A 10115-nucleotide genomic window follows, 5' to 3' on the forward strand; every position below is an offset into this window, starting at 1 on the left:
AGGAACACAAACCGTGTTTGTAGCTCCTGATTGCACTGTGTTGACAACAAGGACTTTGCCTCTCAACACCTGCACTTTCCTATAAGTACATTTTCTAGGTCATTTTTCTTCTGTAGTTTGTACAAAAGAGAAAAATTATCTGTAGCCAAACCAAATACTGAGGAGTTTCATCATAATCAAGCTCCTACAGTGGAAGCATACACACAGTAGTTGCTGAAGCCTGAAATTCTGATTCTATAGAGGGAGATAGTTTGGTGACTTGTATACTGGCGCATGCTGCAAGGTAACCAAGACAGCTCTGATTTTTTAATAAATTACTCCTATGCCTAGGTCACTGTCCTCTTCTCTGACATTTCATTCCATTGGACTCAATATAAGGTTAATTGCTCCCATTTAATGTCTGCTGGCTTATGGATGTCCAAATGTGGCCATTTTACATAATGAGAAATTTTGCAATTGCCTTGCAAGTAATCCAGATGCATATTTGCATTTTAGCATGCTTGGAAACCATAAAAGGAGCTTTAAACAGAATCAGATTGTTCAAATGCAGTCAAATGGCTGACTTCTCAATTAGGATAATGTAACTCACACAAATAATAAAGCTCACCCAAATGCCAGAGACTTCTGCACACACCTATTACAGCCTTTACACTTGTGTTTGGTCTGGCTGAGGTGGAGTTCATTTTCCCACAGCAGCCCCCCCAGCTCTGTCCTTGCATTAGTGCTGGAAAGGTGTTGTCAACATCGCAGTGCCTTGGCTGCTGCTGAGCAGTGCTGGCATGGCACCAGCCTCTCTCTCCAACATTCCATCCCACATAGGCCAGGAGGCTGGGGGTGGGCAGGGTCCTGGGAGGGCACGTAGCTGGGACAGCCAGCCCAAACTGACCAAAGGGGAATTCCACATCATAGGATGTCTGTGCAGCTACAAAACCTAAGGGAAAGGAGGAGGAAGGTGTGGCCTTCATTGCTTATGGTGTTTGCTTTCTGGACCATCTGCTGTGTGTGCTGAAGCTTTCCTTCCTGGGAAGTGGCTGGATATCATTCACTGATGGGAAATAAAGTCTTTCTGGTTTTTTTCTCCCCTTTGCTAGCACACATGCAACATTCTCTTTTGTTTTATTAAACTGACTTTATCTCAAGCCATGTGAGTTTGTTTCCCATCTTATTTTCTTTCTGCTCCCACTGTGCAGAGGAGAATCATAGATAAGCTTGGCGGACTCCTGTGTCCCAGACAAGGTCAATCTACCATATCACTGTTACCTTGAAACCCCCAGAGCTCACCAAGTTTTCGAATATTCATAGTTTGAACCACAAAGAGACCAGAGGCTGCTGATTATCTACTGAGGACTTCTTAACAGTCCATAATTAGCAAAGAAATATTTATTTTTGCGAAAAAGTGTTGGTGACCCTTGCTATCTCCCTTTAAAACTATCATTGCAAATTTGAGTGAAGAATGTCTGTCAGCTGGTGTCTGTGATGACTTTTAATAAAGAATGGTGAAATGCAGTGGGCTTTTAAATATAAAAAACAGTTTTAGGGTGTTCTTTCACCTCAAAACATAAATGATACATTGAAAGAATACAGATTAGATGTTCCTCTTCAACCACACAACATGAGGTATTGAATATTTTGAATAGTTAAGGTTTGAAGGAGCATTTAAAGGTTATCCAGTACAACTCAGCCCTGCAACACATCTGAGCAGGGACATTCTTCAACTGGATGAAGCTGCTCAGAGCTATGTTCAAACTGATCATTTCTGGAATGGACCAAAGCAAAAAAAAAACCAGTGTTTGCAAAAATTTTCCCAAGGACTGCATCTTTTTAACTATCTCAATCCCCTATAAAATATTATGTGTGGAACAGTAAGCAAGAAGTATTACATCAACTATTATAACTTGGCAAAATTCCATCCTGTCAGTGCTAACAGTCACCCACTTTGAAGGAACAGACCTACCAAAACTGGAGTTCTATCTGCCTATTGCTAGCCATGAGACATAATGCTCTGTGGACAGAAACTATGAGATAAGAGTGTACATGCACTCTGCATTGCAGAGCAGAAATAATTTACTGAAGCAGCAAATAATCTGAAGCAGCAAATAATTTACTCATTCTTAGCTTCTCAAACAATCATTCATCTTCTGGAAGCAGAGAGTAGGTGCAACAGAAGCTTTCAAAGTGAACTGACAGAGAAACTTTTTCTGCAGGCTGTGAATCTCATGGAGCCTTATCTGTGATACTAGTTCTGACATTATTTGACATCTGCTGGCAAAAAGAATTAAAGAATAGACTTTGCTACTATTCCCACATGAACAGACAGAAGAAATGTGCCATTTGTTGCCCAGAGGAGACAATGTCACAACTGTGGTCATAATGTAGCTGCCTGGAAGAGGGGATCTCAAGTGTATACAGATGCTTCCTCAGTTTTCGGTAGCCAGTGTGGTGGGTTGAGCCTGGCTTCATGCAGGGTGCCTATCAAAGCCATTCTATCACTTCCCAACTTCTCAGCTGAAGAGAGAAAACTAACCAAAGGCTCATGTGTGAAGATAAGGACAGAGAGAGATCACTCACTAATTACCATTAGAAATAAAATTGAAATGTGGAAATTTGTTTAATTTATTTCCAATCAGAGTAAGATAAATACAAATAAACATAAATGTTAAAACACCTTCTCCCATTCCTCCTTCCTTGCTGAGTTTAATTTCACTCCCTATTTTCTCCACCTCCTCTGTTTCCTAGCAGCACAAAAGGACAAGGAATGTGGGCTGAGGTCAGTTCTTCACTCATCTCTTACACTTCTTCCTCCTCACAGGAAGGACTCCTCACAGTCCTTCACTGCTCCAGTGTAGGGTCCCTTGCAGAGGAAACAGTTCTTCATTAATGTCTCACACACTACAGCTCATCATGAGCTGTTCCAGCATAGGTCCTTTCACTGGATGAAGTCCTTCAGGAAGAGACTGCCCCAGCATGATTCCACCATGGGGTCACAAGTCCTGCCAGCAAACCTGCTCCAGCATGGACTCCTCTCTCCACAGGGCCACAGGTCCTGCCTGGAGCCTGCTCCACTGCACATTTTCTGCAGGGTCACAGCCTTCTTGAGACATATCCACCTGCTCCAGCATGGATCTGCTGTACTCTAGCACCAGAGTGCACCAGCACTGCTAAAGAAAAGGCATGTTCTGCATCCACACCGCAGTTTTCCTCTCCTCAACAACACTTCTACTCACAGGCCACTGGAAAGCTGGCTGACCACGTGCTCAGCAGCGCAACAGTGGTGGCTGGGATTATGAATCTGCTTTCTGTCCATCACAAAGGTTTTGGTAGGATTTTAGAGTATGTCTGGATTGTGGAACACTACAGAGGTTCCTGGCACAGACTTTCCTACTGCTGAAAAAAGCATCATATGTGCAAGTCTCTGATGACTGAACCCAGCTTTGAGGAATAACTCCTGTCATAAAAATTAACTAGAAAGTATAGATATATTTATTTTTCAAGACTGCAACTTGTAAACTTCTTCAACACATTAACCAATTTGTTTATCACTCTTTCACTCATGAAATTACATTCCCTCATGAACTTGCCTTTTATACTGACTCAGTAAAACATTATTACTTCAGGTACCAGAGCTTAATATCCTTTTAATTCCTGGCCCTGAGTCCAGACAGTTGTTTTCCAGGAGTTACTCAGTTATGACCATAAACTTACCTAACTCAAGGCGTGTAATAGCCTTTATGTCTTTAAGTTGTATTATTTCCCAGTCATTCTAATAGAGTCTGAATATTTGTTTTAATTTAATTAAAAAAAAAACAAAGAAAATCCTGTCTCATTGCAATCTCATATAGTCATCTGCCACTTTCCCAAATTGTGATGTGGTATTACGAGAGGAAGAAGTATCCTCATATAATTGCACAGCTGCAACAATATATGTGTTGTTGCAGTCAAAGTAATTGCTGCCTTTCTAGTAATAAAAGAACAGCGAGGAAAAGAGAAGATTTTTCATAAGAAACAATGACATTTCCTAATTATATAATTGGTGAATCATCATTAAAAGCCAAAACATTCTTGAAATATCAAAGGTGAAAGGTGGGTTATTTACTTTGCCATGCAAGGTCCTACACCTGGGTCATGGCAATACCAGCCACAGCTACAGGCTGGATGGAAAAGTGATTGAGAGCAGCTCTGAGGAAAAAGACTTTGGGGGGTGATGGTTGATGAAAAACACAACATGACCCAGCCATAAGCACTCCCAGCCCAGAAAGGTAATGGGATCCTGGGCTGAACCCAAAGCAGCGTGGCCAGCAGAGAAGGGAAGGGATTTTGCCCTCTGCTCTGCTCTGCTGTGTTCTGGGGAGACCCAGAACACTGCATCCAGCTCTGGGGTCCTCAGCACAAGACCGGAGGAGGGCCATAAAGTAGGAAAGAGGACTGGAGCACCTCCCCCAGAAAGACAGGCTGGGAAACATGCACCTGTTCATCCTGGAGAAGGCTGTGTAGACGCCTTATGGCAACCTTCCATTATCTCAAGGGGTCCTAGATGGAAGCTGGAGAGGGATTTTTGATAAGGTAGTAGAGTGATAAGACAAGAAGTAATAGGTACAAACTGAAAGAGGGGAAATTTAGGTTAGATATTATAAAGAAATTCTTTACTGCGAGGAGATGGAACACTGGAACAGGTTACTCAGGGAGGTTGTGGGTGTTCTTGGCACTATTCAAAGTGAGGTCGGATAAGGCCTGGAGCAAACTGGTATATGGGAAGTGTCCCTCCCCATGGCAGCAGGACTTGGGACTGGATGATCTTTAAGGTTGTTTTCAACCTTAACATAACTAGCAAATTAAGTAAGTAAATATATTTCATATGGCATAACTGGCGTAAAACTATTTTCAAAGAGTAATAATATTAATTGAAAAAAATTACAGAGGAAAGAAACAGACTTAATCCATATTTTCCTGCAGAAGTTTTTTCTTCCTAGAGATTGAAGTAATTATGTAACATGATTATCTTTTTTAGCTAAGAACTGGACTTTGGTGACCTCAGGAACTTGCCACAGTTCACATTTTTATATATGTCTGTCTGAGTACCACACCTGGCTGGACAACATTTTTGCCTGGGAAACTGGTAAGAATGAGAAGGTCTAAATGTTAGTAGTATTCATTTGAAGTTTTTTTGCAATGGGTTGACCCTAGCTGGATGCCAGTCACCCACCAATGCTGCTCACTCACTCCCTTCTGCAGCTGGACAGGGGAGAGAAAATATAACAGAGTTTATTAGTTGAGATAAGGACTGGGAGAGATCATTCATCAAATACCATCACAAGCAAAACAGAATTGAATTACAGATATTAATTGAATTTATTACTAACAAAATCAGAGCACAATCATGGGAAATAAAAAAAGACCTTAGAAACACCTTCCCTCACTTCCCTCCTTCCCAGCCCTAACTCCTCTCATTCCGAGGTAAAAGGAGACAGGGAATGGGTGTTGTGGTCAGTTCACCACATGTTTCTGCTGCTGCTCAGGTACAGGCATCCTTTCCTTTCCCTGCTCTAGTCTGGTGTCCCTCCCACAGAAGACAGCTCTCCATGAGCTTCTCCAATGTGAGCCCATCCCACAGGCAACAGTTCTCCACAAACCACTGCAATGTGGGTCTCTCTTCCAGAGGATGCAGTCCTTCAGGCACAGCCTGCTACAACATGGGTCCCCCATGGGATCACAAATATTGCCTGGAAACCAGCTCCAGCATGGATCTTCGCTCCACGGGTCTGCAGGTCCTTGCCAGGACCCTGCTCCAGCATGGGCATCCCACAGAGTCACATCCTCCTTTCAAGCCTCCACCTGCTCCAGCATGGGGCTCCTCCATGGCATGCAAATGAATCTCTACATTCCCATGGATCTCCATGGGCTGCATGGGAACAGCTCCTTCACCATGGTCTGCACCATGGGTTGCAGGAGAATGTCAGCTCCAGCATCGGAAGCATCTTCTACCCTTCCATCTCCACTGACTTTGGTGCTTTCAGAATGATTCCTCTCACATATTCTCACTTCTTTCACATATTCTCACCCCTCCCTTCTCTATCCACAATTACATCTGCACAATAACTTTCTTTTCCTTCTTAAATATGTTATCACAGAGGCATTACCACCATTTCTTATTGGCACAGCCTTGGCCAGGAGTGGGTCTGTCTTGGAGACATATGGCTTTGGATCTGTCAGACACAGGGTAAACTTCCAACAGCTTCTCACAGAAGTGACTGTACCTCTCCCACTACCAAAGTTTGGCCACACAATCCCAGTACATGAGCACTAACTGAATCAAAACCAATGCAAGTCTTCTCGCATCTCCTGCCTTAGAGGTTTGGTGACAAACAGTCTTCTGAAGGTTTGCTTGGACAATTCTCAAGCTATTCAGCTCTGCCAAACCGATTATGAGTTCTTGTCTTTCTTAATGACACGCTTTCTGGGTTAAAATATCCTCTAGCATATCATAAATTTCTGGGTGTGCTGCACCTCCGCCCCATCCCTCACTCTCTTCTTTTCCCCCTGCCTCCCACTCTTCCCATCCCCTCACTCTCTTCTTTTTCCCCTGCCTCCCACTCTTCCCATCCCCTCACTCTCCTCTCCTCTCCTCTCCTCTCCTCTCCTCTCCTCTCCTCTCCTCTCCTCTCCTCTCCTCTCCTCTCCTCTCCTCTCCTCTCCTCTCCTCTCCTCTCCTCTCCTCTCCTCTCCTCTCCTCTCCTCTCCTCTCCTCTCCTCTCCTCTCCTCTCCTCTCCTCTCCTCTCCTCTCCTCTCCTCTCCTCTCCTCTCCTCTCCTCTCCTCTCCTCTCCTCTCCTCTCCTCTCCTCTCCTCTCCTCTCCTCTCCTCTCCTCTCCTCTCCTCTCCTCTCCTCTCCTCTCCTCTCCTCTCCTCTCCTCTCCTCTCCTCTCCTCTCCTCTCCTCTCCTCTCCTCTCCTCTCCTCTCCTCTCCTCTCCTCTCCTCTCCTCTCCTCTCCTCTCCTCTCCTCTCCTCTCCTCTCTCCCCTCCCCTCCCCTCCCCTCCCCTCCCCTCCCCTCCCCTCTCCCTCATTCTTTTTTTAATTAAAAAGTTATTTTTTCAGTAAGTGGATTGGAAATTGTGGGAAATAAGGCCTTCTAGTTGGTTTACTTTTCAAGCAGTCATAAAGATGTGTTATTAGGAAACAAATGAGAAATACCTTTGGGCATGTGTCTTAATTACAATTAGATCAAAACTTCATATATTATTATCAAATACTTTTTAGCAATTTCCCTCTTTCCATTCATAATTTTTTCTTTCCTGCTTTCCCATGTTCTGGAAAATTTTTCCAGATTATTTGGAGTACTTGACTGGAAAGAGACTACACAGACATCACACGTGACTCCTTGGAGCTGAACCAAGATCTGCTACCTCAGCCCTGTATCTGCAAACTGCGGCTGCATCTTAGAAGTCATGCATTCTTGTATTCCTCCTCTTAGGTATTTTTCCTATGGTTTGTGGATTTTTCCGTTAAGGTAAAGTACATGGATTTTAACCATATTGCTACTCTTCTCATTAGTACACTATGGATTATGTAACAGATGCCTGGCAAAATAATCACAAAAGGCAAAGCAAGTAGAAAGTTACTTGTTAATAAGAATTTTAAAAGAGAAAAGAGAAAAATCAACATCTGGTCAGCTAGGCAAGGAAATAATTTGCCTTCTGTTAGAAGGTAAACTGAACTTTCCCAGAGTGGTTACAGTAAAGGAACTGACATTTTGGTTAATATTTAATAACAGTTTATCCTTAGGTATAGTCTTATTTTGTCCCATCTGATGCTTGTCAGCTGTAATAATGTCAAACAAGGCCACTTCCAATGTACCATATCTCTCTGATTTGCAGTTCTTATGCTTGCCATGTAGTATAGGAATGCAAATGCCTTCATTGACCATTCTTATTCCTTGATTCTGCCAGCTGGTATGTTTATATAGTACAGTGTAGGAGTTCTGCTGCTTGGTGAGTGATGAAAACTTATCAGGTATTTTCTTCTGTCCACCACTCTGTTTATGGACCAGAACACTGTTCCTGCTCCTGTGATCTCATGTACTGAGAGGCTTTAGCTCATGTGTTAATATAAGCTACCCCAGCTCAGCAGTGAGTGACATTGCTAACAATTAGCTTGCTCAGGAAGGACAGATTGCCAGAAAGGCAGAGCAATAAATGTCCGGTGAAATCATCTCTGTCTTGTATATTAGATTTCCATCTCCTTGAAAAAATGCAGTATGTGTGTTCATTCAGCTATTGACTTGAACTGGAATCATTAGCTCCTAACATGAAAACTTGGCTGCCTTTTGTATTAGTCAAGTGTAAATGCAATGGAAGATTAATAATGAGTGAAAATATGACCTTATTATATACATGTGAAATATTTACTTTGCAGATTTAAAATTCTGAGTATTTTCTTTAGTTTTTCATTTTTTTTTCATATTATTTTCATGAAAAATCCTACAAAATCATAGACAGCCATCTCGCTGCAAGCTATTTTCTCAATGTAAAGATGGGCTTTTATAATGCTTCACCACAAAGTCAATATAAGAGAAAAATATCAAGTACATTAAAGTGCATTAAACAAAATCATAGCAAATATTATATAAATGGTTGTCACAGACACACTTGACCCTCACCCATGCCTTTGTTCAGACTGACTAAGGAGCAAGAGGCCTCATGCCCTGTGGTGAACTTGAATGCCGTTAAGCTCCTGGCTCATGTATAAAGGAGTGAAAATGCCTCATGATAATATTTCCAGAGATGGTTTCAAACCCCAAAATTACATGACAGCTAAAGCACAGAACAAGATGGTACAGCGAAAATGAAGACATCTGTCTTGTCTTTATTACTGACTAGCAGCCAACTACTTCATTCTGCAAATATCACTGTCAGGATGGGCCCAATTTGAGCTCTCCCTGAACTGTAGCTGAACTGAATGGCAGGTGACTCCCCTCTTCAGCATGGATGCCTCATGAGGTTTGAAATTCCTTACCTTGGACTAGGATAGCCTTTCTTACCCAAGGTGGAGAGATCCCTTATATTTGACAGATCCATGGTAAGCAATTGAAATAACACTGATTTAATAGCAATGACATGTTGCTAATCCATGTAGATGATGATGATGATGATGATGATGATTATTATTATTATTATTATTAATAATAATAATAATAGTAGTAATAATGTTGCATAGGTTAATTTCATTGCACATAAACCCAACACTAAGATTGGACTTAGCCCTCCCTAGGATTCATAAGAAGTTTAGAAAGGAAGGTGACCTGTTCTGAAACTTGTGACTTAACAAGGGGAATCTCCCTTTTTCTTTGTGTCTCTGGTCTCTGTGTGACTTGTTTTAACTCAATTCATTTATATTTTAGTAATTTTTTTTTTTTTTACTTCCTGACAGATGTTTTACTGTAATACTGTATGCTTCTTGTTCCTTCAGCTCAAAAGAGTTAAAAATGCTGGAGATGACTAGTACCAATAAGCAGCCTGTACTTTGAATTGCTCAGTAAGTAGTCCTCAATGGCATATGTTCTCACCTGATTTAAGTGATTTGCAGCTCTTTGAACCTTCAAAGGAAAAATACACTTGCAAATACAGGTTTCTAAAATGATGTCAAATCTCTAAAATCCTGTTGACATGATAATGCTCTGATTATCACAGACAGTGTTCATCTCTCCAATGAAACTCTGAGGAAGCTGTAGGTTCTTCTCTTCTCCTTAGATTACCTCTGACAAGCAATGTAGTGTAATCCAAGTTGCATCAGCCTTCTGGGACAGATAGATAGCTACTGAGCTAGCTACTAGCCAGATTTACTACTGAGAAGTGCTTCTCAATGTGATTCCAGCTTTATTTTTTTTCAAGGTAAGTCAGTTTAATAAACTATATTTTCATCTTTTTTTCTTTTGCACTTTTAAAAATATCAGTTCATAATGCAAACAGCTGTCAGGACCAAGGATCTGTCTCTATCATAGAGGCAGAGAGAAATAAAATAGAAAGTATGGGTGATTATCTACTGCAACTGCAGAAGAAACATAAGCATCAGTCCATATATTCTTCTGGGAAATGAACAAAGAATTAGATAAAGGCAACAGTTT

This window comes from Molothrus ater, chromosome Z (assembly GCF_012460135.2).
Source record: "Molothrus ater isolate BHLD 08-10-18 breed brown headed cowbird chromosome Z, BPBGC_Mater_1.1, whole genome shotgun sequence".
NCBI lineage: Eukaryota > Metazoa > Chordata > Aves > Passeriformes > Icteridae > Molothrus > Molothrus ater.